Below are 21187 nucleotides of genomic sequence, written 5' to 3'. Positions count from 1 at the left end.
CAAAATGAAGTCAAGTGTATTAAATATGGAGTTAATAAAGTGATAGTGTCAATTATTTCCTTTTATAACAGTATTTTGATGACCGGTCTGGCATAGTGGGTACAATTACTACAAATAAAATATATTATATTCTATTCTATTCTATTCTAGTGACCCTGCCTGCGAAGCCGATGGTCCTGGGTTCGAATCCCGGTAAGGGCATTTATTTGTGTGAGGATCACTGATCTGAGTCATGGGTGTTTACTATGTATTTAAGTATTTATATATTATATACATATATCGTTGTCTGAGCACCCAGAACACAAGCCGCCTTGGGCTTACCGTGGGACTTACAATTATTCAATCTGTGTAAGAATGTCCTATAATATTTATTTATTAGTATATTCCAAGTTATATCCAGGTGACGTGGGTGCAGGTTTTCGTATTATCCAGTCCGCTAATTGTTAATGTTTTGATACATTCAAGTGGGGCGCTAAAACGCTATATAAATACAAAAAGGGGCCCGTTTTTTAATTTCTTGTCCGTATTCGATCATTGGATTGGGATTCGTGATCGTATTAGATCTATGGTATATAGCGATGTCTCGCTCGCACACCGGAGCGGTGTGCGGCTCCGCATCCAATGTGAAGACCGCTTAAACATTGCCAGAGCAACCATTAATTACTGCGAGAACATTCGTCAGTTTGCCAAAATTGGGGCGGCCTTGGCTTGAAGAATTGCCTTTAGAACTTAGATCTTCAGTCGATTGCAATTTATTTGTATACGCACAACGTTCATTGTTATTATTATAAATTAAAACTTCTTATTATCAACATACTTATAGTCCGCGAGACGATTTCCATGACCAATAGCATCCCGGCCGATAACTTGTAAAGTGGTTAAGGGCGATGTGTGATAAACCCTCGTGGACGTCAGCTACCGCTCCGTTGGTAAAAACCGGAGTAATTGGAATAAGGGCCTAGTTTCCCCTCTGGGTTGGAAGGTCAGATGGCAGCCGCTTTCGTAAAAACTAGTGCCTACGCCAATTCTTGGGATGTTGTCAAGCGGACCCCAGGCTCCCATGAGCCGTGGCAAAAATGCGAGGGAGAAGAAGAAGAAGGTAATTGCTTTCCATTAAATGTTTAGAGGTATAACCTATATACAACCTTGATAATAGCCTCCTAAGGCCCAGCCATACAAATGAAAAACCCAAAATTCATGTTCAAATATGACCTTGTCAATTAAATTAGAACACCGTAATTATTCGAAAAACTCGCGCGCCTAGAAGATGTTGATGTCAACTTGAGCCAGTCTTCTCCGACAACGCCGTCCTCGAAACGTCGGAGGTTAATTTAAAACTTATTTTACGCGATTAAGTCTCGTCGTTGTGAATAATAATCGTAATTATTATTATCATTCTCCAACGACCTTGTAACTTCAAAATACAGATTCAGTTTAGATTTTTTATTAATCTTATTAAAGATACAAGTAAATGTCCACATTTCTGGCCTTGAATAATTGTAGATCGTAACAAGTATGATATAGCTATTGATAATGAATTAAACTATAGTGAGGTTACATTCTTTGCCACTTGATCGATCGTGAGCGATATAGTAAAGCTGGGTATACATAGGAGCGCTCAGTCACAGGTTGGCGCCATTTATTATATATAAGAATTTGATTAGATTTTTAATTTTATTCGTAAGCCCAAACAGACAAGACATAATATAAAAGAAAACACCTCAGCATGTTGCTGGTGGCTTCCAGCGCTGATCTTCCGATGAGACCATCAGGTGAGAAAAGTGATAATTGTCTGATTTTATTTTAAGATATAACAACGACGAGAAATGAACAATTGTTATACTTAACAACTCTGAGTTATTAATAGTTGGCTAACACTGGAACGCGCAAGTGGGTGTCACTGGTATAACAATTCCTAATTTCCGACCTATCCCATTAAAATTGGAAGATATTATGTTGCGGAAGTATTGGCTTTTCTTTCTCTAGGATGCCATTTCATCGTAGGTACATCGTAGGTTGTATGATTTGATGTACAGTCGCCATCAGATATATACCGGAGCGGCCGAGGTGCTCAAAAATATCTGAACACGCACTCTAACGCCTTGACAATAGAGGCGTGTTCAGATATTTGTGAGCACCTTGGCCGCTCCAATATATCTGATGGCGACTGTACCTACATTTATTATCACGATATAAAATGTGACAATTTCCTATTTCTTCTTGGCTTGATGAGATAGAACACCTTTTGCTAATTTTGGTGTACTTCTTACATTTAATTAACGTGTCAAAAGGGCCTCTACATGTTGGCTTCGTCTCCGCGCACGCCTCCCAAATGTCTGGAACACCATTGTTCCGTGATGGGAATGACATACAAATAATTTGGAACAAAATGAAATACATAATAATACGAGTATGTTGAATTATGTAAATTGAATCTATTCATTCTAATTCATCCGACTTTAGGGTTCCGTACCCAAAGGGTAAAAACGGGACCCAATTACTAAGACTTCTCTGTCCGTCTGTCTGTCTGTCTGTCTGTCTGTCACCAGGCTGTATCTCATGAACCGTGATAGCTAGACAGTTGAAATTTTCACAGATGATGTATTTCTGTTGCCGCTATAACAACAAATACTAAAAACAGATTTAAATAAATATTTAAGTGGGGCTCCCATACAAGTCATACAACAAACGTGATCTTATTTGCTTTTTTTGCGTTATGGTACGGAACCCTTCGTGCGCGAGTCAGACTCGCACTTGGCCGGTTTTTTTTCTACACCTTGCTCAGCCAGTCTCTGGCTTTACTTTATCTCTAATGACTTAACATTAAACAATTGACGGACATATGTGTAGTGTATTAGCATAATGTTAGGTTTATTACATTTGATTAATCCGGTCCTGTTCGAGACGATGTTCAGTTGATTTTGGTAACGCCCTCTTGTGGGCTGTGTAAAAAAGTTCGGACATTCCTTATATACCTTTGAGTTCTTGTAGCAAGTCACGTTGATAGTAACACAAAAAAAATATCTGAATGTTCCTCATCACTACATAGTATTAAACAAAGTCGCTTTCCGCTGTCTGTCCGTCCGTCTGTCCCTATGTATACTTAGATCTTTATAACTACGCAACGGATTTTGATGCGGTTTTTTTAAATAGATATAGAGTGATTAAAGAGGAAGGTTTATATGTATAATTTGTAAAGGTTTTGTGTAAATTAGTTGAACTTCCTGTGCGAAGCCGGGGCGAGTCGCTAGTAATATTTAAAATCGGATCAAGCCAAGTTTTCATGCCAAGTGCTATGTCAAGTATGGCGTTCTTTGGGATATGTATAGTTATATGCCAAGTCAGTGCAAACTTAGCGTGGTTGAGAATCTAGTCTAAAGGGGCCCGGGCCCACTGACTATAAGTACGCCGGACGATATCGGCCTGTCAGTTGGAACAAAAATTTGACAGTTCCGAACAACGGACAGGCCGATATCGTCCGGCGGACTGATAGTCATATCATATCATATCATTTATTCAATGCAACCATGGTATTTTACAAAGATGTTAAAAGTCTACTTAAGTACAAACATGGACCCTACTGGGGTGTAGCAGTTTACATTATAGTTATTCTTACCCAGTAGGTATTGGTGAATAATTGAATATTGGCTTATAACTACAAAAGGAATACAATCTTAACATTTCCAGTCAGTGGGCCACTTTAAATTTATTTGGTGACACGCCTAATTCGGTGATACAAGTTTTGAAGCATGACACCGAGGAAAGCTAGTGATTTAGGGCCTTTTAAATGGGCCTCACGGCAAAGCCGCCGAAGCCGTGAGGTCCCCTTTAAAAGGCCCAAATTCACTAGCTTTCCTGAGTGTCATGCTTCAAAACTTGTATCACCGAATTAGGCGTGTCACCAAATAATGGGAGTTTACCCTACAGTTCGTCAATGCAGTCCTTGAAAGCACTAATCGACATTATTTAATTAATGCAGATCTTTAGTGACTTATTCCATACAAATCTTAGCTGATCTTCTATTTTCGAATATTACTTGACTCTAGAGAAACATTTAGGATAAACTGGGAGAGAGGGAAATTATATTCCACCTGTATTAGGGACTCCCTAACGTTCTTGTATTACGAATAGGAGGATATTTTCTCATGTTTGAAAGAACATTATCCAGTACAAGGGTCCAAGTTCTGTAATATCGTTACAAGTCTAAGTAAAAGCAGTATCGTTATTCTTACCGCAACTGGGTTTCGATTTCGGCTTACCAATGTAAGTGTGACCTTAAATGTACCGTTCGAAATCGGAATATTTCCACGCAACATTGCTGCCGACTGCAATGCTGCCGTAAATGTCAAAAAGAAAAAATAGATGTGTCGGGATGACAGATGCTAAGAAAGGTCGCGATATTATTTCCATACGTCCATCACTGGAATTATTTGTAAACACATCCAAAAAAATAATATAAAACTTTAACGGCTCTACACTTTCTGGTACTTGTGATCTTATATCTATTGTTCATTTCTTATTTTTCTCCTTATGGCCGTTCCATCGGTTTGCCGCTGTCTCTGTCACATTTCGCAAGAAAGAACGGGAAAGATCATGCGCGCCAAGTGTCAATTTTGATCTAATTTTGTTTATTTTTATTTATTTTAAAAACGTTACCCTACAATATCGAAATTCGAAAGCTATGAAATTATTATTTAAGTTAAGATTGTTTTTTCTTCTTTTTTTGTTTATAGTATCACATAATAAATAACCGAGTAAAGTTGGATTAAAAGTCCGAGTTAGAGGTTACTTTGGGAATTAATTGTATCGAGCGAAGTGTCATAATTCGTGTATCGGAAGCTATGATATTAAAGATAATATAGTCAAGAACTACATATATTTTTCCCACGTCTAAGAATATCAACGCCACTTAGAAAAACAGGATCATATAAGGAGATTTTTCGCCTTCTGGCTCAGGGAACCGCCTTATGTTGGCATGCTTCTTAACTGTCGTAACTGTCCCCTTTCCCGCTCTTTTTCTAATAAACTGTACGTAATGTCCTGTGTTGTCTGTGATGTCCATAACAATAAATGTTTTGGTTCCCAACACAATTCCCTTTATCTAATCAAAATTAATTATTCACCGAACATTCTCTTCGTGCGTTGTACGTCATAAAACGTAGTCATTGGCAAAATCCCTCCTGCCAAAACCCATAAAAGGGGAAAGCCATTAAAAAAAATCCATACATTATTTAAGTTCCGATTGCCGTTTTTATCAACGATGGTTTTTTTGGTTATGCCCAATGGTCTCTCGTTTATCCGTGGAGCTATAGGAACCACGCCCCAGTAATGGGGTCGCCCGATAATCTTTACCTCCTTAACTGAGTTTCCTGTCCATTTGGGTACCTTTGGCCGAAATGAGTGTGTCGTGTCCCAATTAGGTGCCGTGTTTATTTTTAATTTGGGCGCAATTTGTGTATTTAGCTAAATGATCGCAAATATAGGTTAATTTATGTTGGGTTAAGAGCTTATTAAGCTGCTAGCGGCCTATCAAATAAGAAAAATTGGCACCCAAATTTAAATCACCAGGCTGTGTGATAGAGTAACCTTTCAACGTTGCTCGCAGTTAACAAAATAGTATTTTTAATAACAAAACTTCCGTGAGACACAGACATATTAAATATATTAATAACGGGTCACTCACGTGTTTTAAGTCCTCAACAACAAGGACGCAAGCTCCTGTTGACGCTCCTCGGTCCGGTGTGAAACATGTCGAGCGTTTTCGACTTAAAACACGTGAGTGACCCGTTATTAATATATTTAATAAATAGTATTTTTCTACACACTGATTTAAACTTTCACGATTTTTACTCATTATTATCTCCACGGGACTTAATCGCGTAAAATAGTTTTAAATTTACCTCCGACGTTTCGAGGACGGCGTTGTCCCCGTGGTCTCGGAGAAGACTGGCTAAAGTTGACATCAACATCTTCTAGGCGCGCGAGTTTTTCGAACTACCCGCACTTGGTCGTCGGAGGTAAATTTAAAACTATTTTACGCGATTAAGTCCCGTGGAGATAAATAGTATTTTTCTCATGTTTTTACCAGGTACCGCCAACAAACTGTTTCAACCGCCAACAAACTATTTCTGTTTGGCGAAACATTAGATTAAAGTACTTATAATGTTGTAATTCTTGTTAAATTTAAAACTATTTTACGCGATTAAGTCCCGTGGAGATAAATAGTATTTTTCTCATGTTTTTACCAGGTACCGCCAACAAACTGTTTCAACCGCCAACAAACTATTTCTGTTTGGCGAAACATTAGATTAAAGTACTTATAATGTTGTAATTCTTGTTAAATTTAAAACTATTTTACGCGATTAAGTCCCGTGGAGATAAATAGTATTTTTCTCATGTTTTTACCAGGTACCGCCAACAAACTGTTTCAACCGCCAACAAACTATTTCTGTTTGGCGAAACATTAGATTAAGGTACTTATAATGTTGTAATTCTTGTTAAATTTTCAATAAAAAAAAAAGTTTGGCGGTTTGAGGTCACAAAATCGTTTTTCTTTGGTTTCACTAACAATTACATTCGTTTTAAGCAAATTTTCCACCGTGTACTTTGATAAAGCTATCAAGCATATACGGACACTAATAACATTATTTTAAAACCCCTTCATGTCTCGACAGTTTCGACTTTACCACAAAAACTTTTAATAAAGTCTATCAAAGTGATTGTATAGTTTTAGGCCTGGTTAAGCCAATTCGAACGTGAACATCAGAACGATGTCGAAATGACGTCAGTAATTATCATTTACGCGTTCATTTCGCTCGGACTTGTCTGTACATGCATTAGCGCGAGCGACACGCACGGACGAATAAGTAAAAAATTACATTACATAGATATGATTTTGATGTCAGGTGTACGTTTAAATCGGTCTCTTAAATTGTTCCAATGCCTCTTCACGTCTCGACATTTTTCAACAAGAACTTAAGGCACCTAAGTACGTGCTTGTAGTTATAGTTTTTCGTCTCACCCACGACTCACATTGTTCCGAGATATCGGTCGATCTCGTATTTGTCTAACAAGCGACGTGTCCGAATATAATAACCTGTTTTGTCTGTTGAGACGGGTTGGGATGACGTGGATGTGGCTTGTATATTAAATTATAAATTTTGCGTTCGCGATCTGGCTTACATTGTTCCTTAAATTTGGGTATTAAAAACATGTAAAAAAACCGGCCAAGTGCGAGTCGGACTCGCGCACGAAGGGTTCCGTACCATTACGGAAAAAAACAGCAAAAAAAAACACGTTTGTTGTATGGGAGCCCCATTTAAATATTTATATTATTCTGTTTTCAGTATTTGTTGTTATAGCGGCAACAGAAATACATCATCTGTGAAAATTTCAACTGTCTAGCTATCACGGTTCATGAGATACAGCCTGGTGACAGACAGACAGACGGACAGACGGACAGACGGACAGACGGACGGACAGACGGACAGCGGAGTCTTAGTAATAGGGTCCCGTTTTTACCCTTTGGGTACGGAACCCTAATTACGTTTTTAAATAGCAATATTTTTATAAAAATATAGAAAATAATTGGGATTACCACATTTTACTTTTTTTGTTTAACAAATATAATTAAATATTTTTCATGCATGTACACAATTATTATTTGTCCTTGACTTATAGCCAAATTAAATTAGTTATTCTAGTTTTCCCCTAAACAAAATGACATTAAATCCATCTATAAGCCGTTTATTTTTACACAACACATTAAATAAAACCACAAAAATGTTGAGCCTGTTATTAATGATTAATTTTTGTCTACCAAATTATTTACGTTTTGTTACATATGTACCTAAATAATTAAGGCCGATATAATGATGGGGCTAAAGAGGCCCACCAGTCCGCCGGACGATATCGGCCTGTCAGTTGTTCGGTACTGTAAATTTTTTGTACTAACTGACAGGCTGATATCGTCCGGCGGGCTGGTAATGGGCCCCTTAAAACGTATAAAATTCTTGACTGATTTCTAAAAACGCGACTAAATGGCGGTTTACAAGCAAAATACTAAAATTATTATTATATCTATCAAATGGTAAAGGGCGATTTCAAATTTAACTACATATTTAAGAGAAACAATCACAAGTAGGGTAAACTCGCATTATTTGGTGACACGCCTAATTCGGTGATACAAGTTTTGAAGCATGACACCCAGGAAAGCTAGTGAATTAGGGCCTTTTAAACGGGACCTCACGGCTTTGCGGCTTCGGCGGCTTCACGGATTCGGATTCACTAGCTTTCCTCGGTGTTATGCTTCAAAACTTGTATCACCGAATTAGGCGTGTCACCAAATAATGGGAGTTTACCCTACTTGTGATTGTTTCTCTTAAATATGTAGTTAAATTTGAAATCGCCCTTTACCATTTGATAGATCTAATAATAATTTTAGTATTTTGCTTGTAAACCGCCATTTCGTCGCGTTTTTCGAAATCAGTCAAGTTTTTTATACGTTTTAGGGGGCCTATTACCAGTCCGCCGGAGGATATCAGCCTGTCAGTTAGTACAAAAAATTTACAGTTCCGAACAACTGACAGGCCGATATCGTCCGGTGGACTGGTGGGCATCTTTAGCCCCATCATTATTTCGGCCTTAATTATTTAGGTACATAATGTAACAAAACGTAAATAATAACCTAATAATGCGAGTTTACCCTACTAAAGCATAAAAAAAGCTTGAAACAATGCGAGCGTATCCACACAAATCCACATCGCTGCGAGTATGATTTGAAGAAGATTAAAATAATTGTATACGTCCTGTGAGATTGACCAGCGTGGCGGGTGCTATGGACAAAAACCTCGTACCTACTAGATCCTTACGGACGTGAGAGATGCCAGTGATAAACGTAACTGACAAATTGCTATTTATGTAACGTATTTCGAATTGTTTTGGTTGGCGAAAGTGCTTTTGTAGCTCCTAGAACTTTCAAAAGGGTAATTTGGCAAAGAAAGTCCCTTTAGACATAAGTAAGTAATACACTAAAAGCTTAGTCGGGTCAAACATAAAACTGTGTTCACGTCTTTCTTGTAGACATACCCAAAAGTTAAGGGCTTTAAAGGCTAATTTTCTTATTTAACCCTTATCTACATGAGAAGATACTCCTTTTATCTAAGTATGATAAAATCATTACCTACATACCCACAAACTGTTAACTATTGTCCATTGGAGAGAAAAGTTGTGTGTTCATTAAAACTGTACAGTTTTCTCCCCTGAACACAGTTGTGCTTGACCCAGTCAAACCTGAGTCTTATGAGGGGGCGTAAAGCCAGGAAATTAGCTGGGATCAAAAGATATGGAGCATCGCGCCGCGCCAAATTAGCGACGAAAGATTCCTCAAATACTCTGAAATTATACTTCGGCGTAAAATTTTGCTCGTCACGTATCTCGGCTATATCACTAGCTAATTTTTACTCTAATTATACTGCTGTGGTATGCAGGGTAATGGCTCCTCTACATGATGGCCCAGCGCTGGACCAGCGACATGGCCATGTGATGGTTATTATGGCTCCTCTCCACGGAGGCCTAGCGCTGGACCAGCGATATGGCCATGCGATGGTTCAGAGCACGCACTATGGAAGGGGCCACGTGTAGCTGAGTACGCACCATTGCTGGCCTTACCTGTGCGGACGAGAAACCGACACCGTGTCCATCCCATCGCCATCCCGCCGCGCCATAAGCCATCCGACACCATTATCCTCTCTACACGCTGGCCCATCTTAGTGGGCCAGTATTATGGCCCGTCGTGTATAGGAGCCATAACGATAAGTATACATGTTTTCGTGATGTTTTCTATCAATATTATTTACAACGACGGGACTTAATCGCGTTAAGGAACATATCGCAGCTGTCAAGAACCGTCAGGTGAACAAGTCTGCTGTTGCTGAGCATTTACTAGAGTCAGGGCCAAACCACTGGATTGAGCTTCACAACCCTAGAATACTTTCTACAGATCGTGGGTTTTATAGTAGAAAAATCCGTGAAGCCATTGAAATCAAGAAACATAGAAATTTCAATCGAGACGAAGGTTTTAAGATCTCATCCACATGGAACCCAGTCATTAGTAAGTGTAAGCGAAACTGGAGTCGGAGGTGGGTTTAATACTTATTTTACGCGATTAAGTCCCGTCGTTGTAAATAATAATGAGTAAAAATCGTGAAAGTTTAAATCAGTGTTTTCTATCAAGCCAACTTAAACGATTAAGGGTTTTTGTTAGTCTGCCCTTGTAAATATTGTCTAGGTTCCGTGTGATTTTTTTATAGAATTAGCTCCATGCATGAATTTATTTTTATTTTTGGATTCATAATTTATATCGTTGGAACACCGGAAATGATAAAAATACTTTTGTAAACCTTAACATTATTGTATTAAAAAATATTTAAAATGTTGAAAATTTTTGAGCGGTTGAAACGCTCATAATTTTTGGCGCGAATTCGACAGCGTGATGACGTCACACGTTGGGCGGCCCAACTGACGTTTGCTACTAATGACACTAATCTGTCGAACGCGTGACGTCACGTGGCGTTTCGAGCGTTTCGCTCAGTAGCTTTTCGCGGGCAAATTTTTGTACTTTTTATTTATAATTTTAAGTAAATAAATGGTAATTTAAAAACGGAAATGCATTTGTAACATGATACAACGGTAACAAACATCCGAATAAAACATATTTCGTTCAAATATAAACTTCATGCATGAGGCTAATTTTCCCTTGACTAAAATGTGTAAAATACAATATAAAAACTACAATTTAGCGGTAGCCCCCTCTTAATTTTCAGCAATAAAATTTCGCTAATTGTCTGCCTAAATAACGACTACCATTTTAATACGAATATCACACTAATATACTACTATATTACCAAATTCATAATTGGTTGTAAATTTTTGATTAGTGTTAACTGCATGCAATCATGCGATTAAAAGCGTTTAAGCCTTAGTCATTATGTAAATGTTTGTAGAATACGCATGGCAGATAACAGGTTAGGTTTATTCGTCTTGAGACCGGTAGCTTTGTCTATTTGAATAGTTGCGCAGAAAACAGCCTATATACGTCCGAATGCTGGTTTAAAACTGGTAAAAAGTATCTGGAACTCTAGAACTATCATCATCATCATGTCAGCCGATAGACGTCCACTGCTGGACATAGGCCTCCCCCAAGGCTCGCCACTCTCCGACCGATCCTGTGCCGCTCGCATCCACCGAATTCCACCGAATATGGTGAATAGCGACCGCGACCTATAGAACTATGGTGCATGTTAATAACTCCAATAAAAACGTGATCTGCTCTAGACTTTGATAAGGCAACTTCACAGATGGAATAGGCCTCCTCTCAGCTAAAGGCTTGGGCTAAAGTCCCTACGCTTGCCCAATGCGGGTTGGGGACTTTACACCTTTGAATTAATTCACTGATATATGCAGGTTTTCTCACGACGTTTTTATTTTTTCACAAGTTATATGTATTTGTGTGTAGTAGTATTTGGACGAGTTAAATAAGCAAATGTTTTTACATTTTTGTTTAGGCTGTAACGGTTTTTATTGCGTTGACGAAATAAATATCTAAAAACTACATTTCAATTCCTTATGTTAACATTCGTATTTATACTTCATCAGCGCTACCATTTTGTAGACAACTGTTTATAAAAACTGGGTCAAATGTCATACATTTTATACATATACTGTTCAAAATATAGACTCATGTTTCTGTACTCCTATTAAAACAATATCTGCGTTCCATGTCCCAAAAATATGTGTATGTTCTTATACCGTTGCAGACCGCGATTATGTGTTTTTGGGTGAATTTAATAATACACGCATATTTTTACCCAGTCTTTTGTTCCCATCCCCCCACACTGTTAACTGACAGTTCGTAAATCTTATTATAAAAGCCATAAGGTCCATCCATGGACAGTTAAGAGAGTTGGTGTTTATACGGCGAATTGTTCCTGGAAATTATTAAATTCACGTAAAATTATTGGTTAGCTTTGAAACAACAACATGCCAAAATTACTTGCATACAAAAGATTTTTACGCCATTATAATAATCACATAGATGGTGCTGGCCGGGGTGCAGGCAGGCCGAAAAGGAGATGGCGGGACGACTTAGACGCATTTTATCCGGATTGGCGGGACACTACAAACGACAGGGTCGAGTGGAGGAAACGAGGGGAGGCCTTTGCCCAGCAGTGGGACACTAAATTAGGCTAGTAAAAAAAAAATATTATAATCATGGAACCGTTGAGACAATAATGGTTTAATGGAATATTGTTTTTTTACGTTGCCTTAGTGGAATATAAAGCTTGACCAGTAATATAGGATCCTTGTCAAGGGGGCTCTGTTATTATCATGTATATGGTGACAGTTCAGTAAGTATAATATGAGAAAGTTAGTTCCAGTGAAATTCCGCAACATGGCGCGTGATTATATATTACTGGTCAGGCTTTAATAAACTTCATTATAACTACATAATACGTAAATTAATTTGTTGTATGTTGTGAAATAAATTACATATTAGACAAAAAAAGTGGTTTAAACTTTAAAAATAAACAATAGGTGCAGGGCCAAAGATCTAGATAGGAATAAAGGTGACGTTGAGATGCCAACTGCAGCTGCATTACTTTTTCGTTGTCGTTGTTACCGCCGCTGCTTAAGTCATCAACTTCACTACATACTTAGTATAAAACAAAGTCGCTTCCTGAGGCCCGTTTCTCAAAAGCTTGTAACTTGTAATACAAGTGGAATTCCCTTTCTAACAAAAGCTGTCAAAAAGTGACATCCGCTTGTATTACAAGTTACAAGCTTTTGAGAAACGGGATCCTGCTGTCTGTCTTTCCCTTTGTATGCTTAGATCTTTACGCAACTACTACTGAAACTACGCAACGGATTTTGATGCGGTTTTTTTTAAATAGATAGAGTGATTCAAGAGGAAGTTTCATATGCGAAGCCGGAGCGGGTTGCTATAGTCATTGATAAAATGAGTGACGAAATGAAGGTCAAAATACTCAAAATCGAGCAGAAATTATTTAATAAATGCGCCGGCGTATGAAACTCATTCAGGAAAATGGCGGCAACATAGATGTTACAACAGTAATGCAGTTGCAGGACATTCGAACGTCACCATATGATGTTACATTCTAAGTTGCCAATACAAACACAAACACAAATAATTAATTGAAAATGTATTGTACAGTGATAGGGGATAGTAATAAAAGGTCGTATCAAAAATAAACTGTTAAAAATAATCACAAACTGCTTGACTCGTGACTTAAGACTCGTTTTTTTTTAACGCAGGCTCGTAAAAACGTGTAGAGTTCTTCATATATATGTATACTCAAAAGTTCCTATAAACAACATTCCCATTATAGGCATTATATCCCTTTTAGAATCGATGCACTCGAGATGTGGTACTGAAGGCGTGTTGAGGATACCCTGGACCGCCATGCGCACCAATGTATCGATCCTTTCGCAGCTTCGTGCCCGAACTCGCCTATCCACAGTCTGCCAGCAGCGCATATTGTCCTACTTTGGTCACATAATGAGGAGGGGAGATGAAAGCCTTGAAAAGTTGATCATTGTTGGAAACACGGAGGGCAAACGAGGCCGGGGACGGTGTCCAACTAAGATGGAGCGATCAAGTGAAAGGGGCCCCATCCTCAATCAACTTTTGCTCTGTCGTCAGAGACGCGATGAACAGGCACCGATGGAGGCAGATCACAAAAACCAGGTATGGAGTATCCACATCCACCGATGGCCACGATCCTCCCATGAGGGAGCGACCACAGAGAGAGAGATCCCTCTATTAGCAAACTAGCATTCCACCGGCCCTAAGCGGAACCAGCTCGTGCATGGATACAGATTCGGCGGCATGCATAATGCACCCACTAATGCAGTTGTTAATTACACGTCTTTAGGGGTCATTATTGATTAGCAATTTGTGATGTTCGTCTATGCTATATCAAATTAGTGTGCTTAGCCTTAACGGTATTAAGTTAATTTCATTATGGGATTAGGATAAGGTTATAGAGGCGATTGATTTGGGGTAACCTGAAATAAATGTTGCAGTAAAAAAAAAGTTACCACTTACCAAGTGCCCAGGTCTGCGATCGAAGCAGCGCCTTTTCTACATAGTAGTAACTACTTAAAAAAACACCCTACCAATATTATAAATGCAAAAGTAACTGTATCTGTTACCTCTTCACGCTTAAACTGCTGAACTGATTTACATGAAATTTGGAATGAAGATAGTTAGACACACGAGGAAAGACACAAGGTAGTTTTTACCAATCGTCATCATCATCATCCCTCGCAGGCAAGGTCGCGGACAGAAGCTAGTATTTAATAAACTAATCTGATTTGTTCTCTACAGTTCTCTGTAGTTGTATTGTATTTGGTGTTTAGTTTTAGGCTGAGAATATGTTCTTGCTTTTATCTTTTTATTATATACCTACATATTTAATAGTCTCATAAGATCAAAATAGCAGGTGTTAGGTGTAAAGAAGTAACTTTGTTACTCTCCTTTGACGTCGAGTTGCGGAAACCAAGCCCGCGAAAACCTATAACCTACTCTCCTTTAATTTATTAATCGAACTTAAATAAAAACATGTATAGTCAGCTACAGGGAATAGCATTTTGCTGACTGTACCTAAATACAAATGTCACAAAAATACAAACAATAATGTCAATCGAATCGAATGAGAAAAAAAAGTTGTAAAACTCCCGTGAGACTCAAACATATTAAATTATTTTAAAACATGTCGAGCTATTTGACTTAATAATACGTGAGTGACCAGTTTTAAAATAATAAAATAAAAAGTTGCCTAAACCTAAGTACCTATTCTTGGTGTAACTAATTGACTATACATAAAAATACGCATTATGAGATGTTTTTTTCTTTATTTACTTCTCTTCCCCACCTGATTAACTCAAACTAAAACAAGCACCTCAAGTCAAGTCAAGGCGAGCCCGGGACACATTTAGTGGGCAACATTTTTATTGTTAACAAGCGAGCGACGATGATATCTGCGCATATGAATGATGACTTCGTGCCGGGCCGAGGAGCGGTGGAGGGTTAGGAAGGGATAGACATTGAAGTAATAGTACAAACGAGGTATTTCGTACTAAAAATTCCTTAAAAAAGTGGTGTTTAGTTCGTTACTCTATTTACTAAAAAAAAATTACTCTTTCACTCTTTATCACTCACACAGACAGAGATGTTAGATAACGAAATTTCGATTTTCTAGATTCGCGATATACTCTCAGTGTGGTAGTGGCGCACTCTACGCAGAGTTTCGCGTAATATTCCCTATTAATAAATAATGTAATGTTTTAATGACCCAAGGATTGGAAGACCATTCAAGTCAAACATGTGAACTAATAACCTACCAAACCCATAATTTGAACTACTATTTACATATATAACATGTACGATTATATCATAAATTACAAAACTAAAAAACAGATCTTATCAAGGATGTCTTCCTTATTTGAATTATTGCTAACTTTGGTTCATTAAAGTTGTCCAATGACCCCACAATTTTCATCACAAAATCAAATATTATGTAAAAAGATCATTAAGTTTTGGACTAGCTCATTTGCATAATGACTTTCAAACTCATATCGGTTTGGCAAAAAATAATCAAAGTTGTCAATTAACTAAACTGTTAAAATCTGCCTAATGAGGTCGTAATTATGTCATATATTATAATCTATCGATTCGTTTAAAATTAAGGCGGTGTTTTTTATAAAAATATCTACCACATACCACATGTTTATGGGAAGGTTGACAACTCATTATGATTATTTGTGGTATGTTAAAATAGTGTATTATAATTTTTAGCAAATAAATCTACGTGATTTTAGTTAGTTGGGTGAAGTAAATAAGACAATTTATTAAAACAGGATTATGGTAAAATATCGTAATTAAAAAAGCCAAGCGTTTCACACATAATTACACTACTAGTACTATTTTAACACATTTTTTTTTTTCGTAACTTAATTTAAGATTCATTTGACTTGTTAAAAGCCTTGAACTTAGCTAATTCTTCATTTTTATCAAGTTCTTACTTATAGTTCTTATTTCTGCCATTTTCAACCTAAAGGGTACTTATTGTCGCTTGTCAGTGAGGCGCTATTTCCATATAGCTTCAACTAGAAATCAACCTTATCGACAAACGACAATGTGGTACCTTTTGGTTGAAAACGTCACATTTATAGGTTTCAAAACTAGGAAGCGCAATGTCAGTTCAAAGAATGCGAAATAAGAAACCATGTGGGTCGAGAAGGCACATGAACTCTTTCCTAAAAACAACGATAGCGGTATAGAAAAAAATCAGAATGTACTTTCATGACCTATGGGTTTAAAAATCATAAGTAACTTTTTCCATAAAATCATAGTTCAGTATGGAACAAAATGGTAAGCTTCTTTACTTTCTTGTGTCTATGGTCGCGACCCGTAAACGGAGATAAGGGGTCGACGTTTTTAGCACAAAGCATTTTCTGTTTTGGACCCTTTCTTACAGGTCCAGAACGTGAGAGCACCTTACAGAGACCACCTTTATCGTGGCTCGGGTAATATTTCGTCCAGATTATCTTAAAACCCCTTAACGTTCAGCGATGGATCGACGTCTTATTTTACAAATAATAATCACGTTTTGAGCTAAACAGGGCCTTTAAAGATAAACAGTTTAAGAGTAACGATAGGACATAAATCTGACGCCGTCGGTAGTGAATGAGAATTTCTGATTTTAATAAAGTTAATGTCTCGGGGGAGCGATTTGAATGATAAGTTTCTTCGTGGCATAGAGGAGAAATTTCTACTAGTACTAACGATTTTATGGGATGATATTTTCAATACGTACTTGGATTTGGTTTTTTACTTTAAAGGATATTTCTAGATTCTAGAAAGCTTTTTACATTTAAAGTCTAGTTATAGTAATGAGTCGTAAGAAAATATAATATCTTAGAGTATACGATAAATAAATAGTGACGAGAATGTGGGTCACATAGATTTTATTGTATGCGTAACTCGTTCGCGTCTTTCCTGTAGACATCGCAAAGTTAAGAGAATCAAAACCAGAGAAAAGAAAAAAATAATTTTTGAACTGCACCCGGCGGCATACATTTTTTTTGTATTAGACTCAAATAGGAAAAACGTGAATAATATCACGGGTCATTAAGTTTTGACGTTTTGTCCACAAAAGTGACCTTTTTCTGATATGACATGTGTTTGATCCATGAACTTCTCTGACACCGTTATTTCTTATATTATACTTTACTTTCGCCATAATATATAACTGTGGTAGTCTCCTTTATTAGGCATTCAAATGACCAAATGGTCTTTAACAAGCACAAAAATTGCATTTATCAATCCCATAAAAGGAAATGAATGCCCCTCTTAGTTTTAATGCCTTTATTGTCACAGTTCATGTTTAATTTAATGAGCCATAAACGTCAAATTATGGTAAACACGAGGAACATTAAACAGAACTAGCACGAAGTAATAAATTTAGAGAAATGTGAAAGAACTATAGAAACAACATCCGTCTAAGGGTATTTTAAACAATTACATAATAAGCTTTAGCTCATTATTTTGCGGTGTTGACAACCGTAGGTACCATAAAAGCAATGAGGTTGTAAAATTTCTGTCCCGCTGAATTTATAGAGGCAATATTATTGCGGTAGAACACTTTTGTCTATGCGGGCCGTCCCTAGTTTTATTGTACCCCTAAATTGAGAATGGATTTTTTGCGGGATGTCCACACATTGTTAATTTCTCCGGCCAGCAATTGTTTTCAACGGTTTCTTTGTAAAAGAGAAAACGGGACGAACCATATTGAATGCCGTAAAAGGCTTTTGGTTATGGTTAATAGAATTGGTTGCAATAATACCGAGCAGTTTCATGTTTGGTTTCAATTTGGCTGCAGTTTTCTTTTGTCTCATTTTTAAAGTGTCACGCTGGGTTCTTTCAATTACTGTTCAAGCTTCCGTTTTCTGGAATTCTATTTGACTTCAGTGTATTATACTGGATCTGTCAAGTTGTATTTTGTTTATTCCGGTAGCATCTTATTTCATCTGAAATATCTATTGCAATTACTTTATATTTTACATTTTCTTAGTAATAGAGATAAAGAAAGGTCGAAACTTGCTGTTTACGTATTCTTTTAAATGCATTTCATAAAAAAAAAACATGCGTGCTTTTTAAAGTTGTAGTGCTTGTGATTGACAATTAGACATGATTGAATTGTGCAATTTAGACTTTGCAACTATACCTACAGGACTATAAAACCTAAAAACAACTTTATAGAAGACATAAAAGGAACACAAAAGGTCATAGAACTATAGTCCTATTTTCGTAAACACAGTTCATAAATGTTCACAGTTGTACTCTAAAAAGCCACATGGCCGAGTGCTCAGTTAAAATCAATCTTTTGTAGATTAAAAGCTCGTAAATATTATTGATAAACGAAGCCATTATTCCACATAAAAGGCATGTGAACTCAGTTCACAGATATCGGACAGTGTCAACATGCCTATAGGTTATGTAATTTCTCAGACTCTGTAGGGTTGCCAGTCAGACCTCAAGATTTTAGTTGGCATGTCGGAAATTTGGTTATTTCTCAAAATACTGTGGTATTTATACGGAAAGGTCTGGATTTTTTTTACCTGCAAATAAAAAAGAGAAGTTTACAGAATGTGTAAGTTATTATACTAAAGATATTGTCTTATTCTCTAACTTTAAGGTTTTCCATTTAACTTTTACGACTTACTTTTTTTACTGAATTTTGACTTTTAGACACTAAAAATTGCTTGTGATGTTCATTATGAGATCATCATTTGATTGTTTGTATTTTCATACGAAATGTTTCACTACACCTAACAATTTTTTTATTTGACCATCAAAATCCCATCAGCAGATATTTTTTCAAGACCCAGAAATTTTGTGTGGACTTTACATAGGCACCTGGTATCCCTGACTGAGACGGTTTCGGAGTCTGTTACGAGATAAGTGGTAATATTATTGTGTTTGACGTTGCCCGGCAAATATTGGGACGTCTCGTACCTATGCGATATATTGACATTCAATATTGACGGAGAATATCAATATGCTAGTGACCTTGCTATAAAAGACCTCTTTTCTCGGAATGATTCACCTCAAACTATTGGGGTTGGTTTCTTATTAGCTTGTATTTGGTAACTTTCGTCGATCTAACTGACTATTAAAAGAAAATTTTTTGTGTTTCCATTTCCACTTAGTTATTGCATGTTAATTTGTACTTTTGTGGACATCTGTTATTGGCTATGTTTTCTGTTCACTATGATTTGTATTACTTTTTGTATTGCTGTTGATGCCCTAAATAAAAAAATAAAAAAAAAACATAGCTAAACAAATACATAATCTATGACAATTTATGAATCAGTTGTTTGGTCGCTTTTTAAAGCTTGATAGTAAATTAAATTGTCACAATTTATTTAAATATCTAGTTTTAATGAATTCCAATATACGATTACCAGGCGTTCTACTAGCTGTATTTATTTGTCTTGTATCAATTTCGTAATTTTATCACTGAGGAAGAGTTCGGGACCCAGAGTGTCTCCCACGGTAAACGCAATTTGAAACGCTCGTGTCGAATCATCCGATGGCCTGCGATTAGACTATGACGACATTTAACTCCAAAAAGTCGTAAAATTAAATAAAACTTGTAGAATATGCCTACTTTCTATTTCTGAGAGTATGTGAGGTGACGCACTACCGTAGCCCTTTGCTTGAATGAACGTGTTTTTGTGTCTAACTACGCATTTTGGATTTAGTTTATTTTTGTGAGAACTATTTTGAGCTAGTTAGCTATGTTTGGGATGGGAATAAATTCCACTGCGCTTTTTAGTAAGGTTGTTTACTTGGGAACCCTCTTAGCAGTACGTGCCGTGTAGTTAATTCCTATCTCTTGAGTTAGAAAATTTGATCACTTCGAAATAGCATATCGAAATCGCTGTCAATGTTGTAACAGTTAACAAAAAATATTGTGATTATGAGGGACATGTAAACTAAATATTATTCATTTATTTAATTATGTTGTTAGGAGAGAACAACCAGAAATAAATGCAGGTAAAACTAAAATTTTGGTAGAGGTATAAACTTATTAGCACGCGCGACATAAAATGTTAATTAATTGAAGCTTTGATTGACACATATTTAATGACATAAAAATTATCATATATACGTGTTGTAAGACTTGTAAGTACTATACCGTTATATAATAGTCGCATGATAATAATTTTGGTAATTCAAGTTTTGAGAAACAGCTTGTCAACAACTATACCTAATTACATGAGTTGAAACTAAGTAATGATAACCAAACCACCAACTGTAGGAATCTTATTACGAATAGAAATTTTATTAAAATAAATCCCTTCATCCGTTTCAGTTTATGTTTATGAATTGTTAATATTGTCTTCGGTTACCGCGATAGTTACTCATGAAATAAAACTATGAAAGTGACGGGTGAGTCACCCGTTGACCACGAACGCTGTAAAGAGTTCGAAACGTCGGGATGTATTATAAATTCAATATACGCGATATAATCCGTTTTCATAGTTTTATTTTATGAATTGTTATTTTATATTAAATGTTTTGTTACTTCATATCATTATTATTTTCTTTAACTTTTATCATTTGCAGCTGTTCAAACGGGATTGTACATTTTGTGCACAATCATTTTTTCCTCGGTTTCTTTCGTTGTAGCATTTAAAATGTCAATCATTGCATTTTGCATAAAGCAAAATGTCCGCCCACTTGTCAAAATTTTGCATTAACGCACAATGGGAGTAAATCTTTGAATAAAAGGCTATGGGATTAAAATTTAAGGAATTGTATAAATATTAAAATCATCCTAATATACCTCAGAGTACGAGTAGGATACGACTAGCTAGTAGCTACGTGCAACTAATGTATAATTTTCCACGTTGCTGTAGTTTTAGTATAATTATCTAAATTGAAAAGCATTAAAATTGAAGGTATCGTAATTGCAAATTACAGATTTTAACTGTGTCATCTGCTTATCTTAATAATATTTTAAGAAATATGCCTATTTATTTGAAATAAGATCATATAATTTTATTTATTTGAGATTTATTAAGTAATGTCCAAACT

The sequence above is a fragment of the Cydia strobilella genome, chromosome 10 (assembly GCF_947568885.1).
Source record: "Cydia strobilella chromosome 10, ilCydStro3.1, whole genome shotgun sequence".
NCBI lineage: Eukaryota > Metazoa > Arthropoda > Insecta > Lepidoptera > Tortricidae > Cydia > Cydia strobilella.
Note: the sequence above shows the minus strand (reverse complement) of the source record.